Raw genomic sequence first — 2,211 nt, 5'->3', positions numbered from 1 at the left:
CAAGAATTTTTTCTACAATTCTTGAGTCAGTAAATGCAGATCCAAGAAGCCTCACCTTATTTGCAATGCTAAGATGCCCGTCTGAGTAATTTTTAATTGTCTCGGAGTCCTTCATTCTTTGAAGTTCAAATTGCCTGATTAAGGTCAGGACTTGCATCTCTTAATTATTTCATCTCCATCATATTCTTCCTTAAGATAGTCCCAAATGGCCTTATTGAGAGACATAATTCTAGTAAAAATCATTGGTGAAACAACCGCAAATAGACATGCCTTCGCCTTCGATTTCCTTGTCCTTCTCTCCTTTTGTGTCTTGATTTGTGCCATACTAGGATTTGCTGGGAGAGGTTGAACTTCATAATCTTCTTCAACAGCCTCCCACAGATCTAACGCATCCAGGTATGTCTCCATACACACCGTCCACGTTTGATAGTTGTCTCCATCGAAAGTTGGTAGAGCCATTGATGAAAAACTGGATTCACCTTCCATTTGGACACTCAAATGAACTCACAGATCCCTCAAGAAAAAACTCTGATACCAAATTGTTAGTTTTAAAGATGAAAGAACAATTTGATAAATGATAATTCTTAGAGCAAAATTAAGAAAAATAGAGGAAGCTATATGGGAATTGAAACTTGCATTCATAATGCATCAAGCTTACATTAGATAGAAAAAGGAAAAACTGAACAACTACCAAAGTGGCCATGAATTAGGCCACGACTCACTGCATGTTATAACAAATTAACCAAATCCTACAACCTAGGAACTATAACTTGACTAATTAAAATAAATAAATAGATAAAACACGTGGGCATCAAGTAGTTAGTGATCCTGATGCAAATAACCAACAATATCTCGTGTTCCTGTCATAAACTACGTCTTAACATATAATAGAGTCAAATGTTATTGTAAATATCACATAGATTATGCCACTTTACCAGAAGGATTTTGATAGGTGCAGGGACAAAAATGTGGGTGGCAGCAAATGATTGGATGAAAACGTTAGTCTATTTTAAACAATCCAATGATAAAATATTATGTGGCATTATGTTAACATTTCTATCAACCTATTTAGATGACTCATATCACGTTTGTCATTAGCTTTACTCCATTGGCATAATATTACTTTATGAACTTCAAAGAACAGTAATGAGTAGATTGGAAAAAGATCAACATGATACCTTCTTTTTCAAATTACTTGGTGACATTGTTTTATGAAAGACCTTCATATTTGGTGTACTGTTAGATGAAGTGGAATGACGCAAATCTTTACTAATACTTGCTGATTTCACCTGCACCCAAAGGTTGGCATATTTTCCAATCAATAAAAACATCACAAAATGTTGTTGTATTCTGTCTGAAGCAAGTGTATGGAATATGATTCCCAGATATCTTAAATTTTTTATATTTTCATGGCAATTCCCAAGTTTGGGACCAATGCATCAACTTACAAGAATTTGTGATGTAGCGTTGTATAAACAAAGAAGCAATAACAAGGAAGAAGTAGATGAAGGAGGAGAAAACAAGGAAGAAAGAAAAGAAGCAGGAGAAGAAAAAATGAGAAAAGAGGAATACCAGAGTTGAGACCACGTGAAGGCTTGTTAAGTTCGCATCATAGTCTGCCCTCCTTCACATCCAATACGCCACTTGTAGATAAAGTTAGTGGAAATTATATAAAGAAAAATTCTACTTGTACATAATTATTGCACATAATGATATCTATATTGTGATGTGACAATCATTCGATTGTTGATGTGCAAGTGTGAGGTTCGAATTAAAGGTTGGATCCAGTGCCATGTGTAATTATGGACACCATTATGTAAATAATTATGTACATGTAGCACTTCTCTTATATAAAAGCCTATCCTATATTATCCCATTTCATAAATCACAGGCAAAGTTTAATATTTAAAAATTAGATTTTTTTTAATTAAGATAATATCCACCCAGATTTCAAAACCCTAGTTCTCGTTTTCTTCTATCTATCTTCCTATCTCCACCTTCTCTCTACGGCGGCACTCTTTCCATCTCATTCTCCTAATTTCTACAGCAATGACTCTCTATCGGGGGCGCTCTATCCAGGGATGGTAACAAGCCAAAAATCAAGTCTCGGGCTTGGCTCGAGCTTTTTAAAGATGGGCTTTTTTTTGCCCAAGCCGAGCAAAAGCTCGGCCAAAAAATGGAGGCTCGGCCCGATTTTTCGCCTTTTTTCTC

Source organism: Olea europaea, unplaced genomic scaffold (genome assembly GCF_002742605.1).
Source record: "Olea europaea var. sylvestris unplaced genomic scaffold, O_europaea_v1 scaffold1492, whole genome shotgun sequence".
Taxonomy (NCBI): domain Eukaryota; kingdom Viridiplantae; phylum Streptophyta; class Magnoliopsida; order Lamiales; family Oleaceae; genus Olea; species Olea europaea.
Note: the sequence above shows the minus strand (reverse complement) of the source record.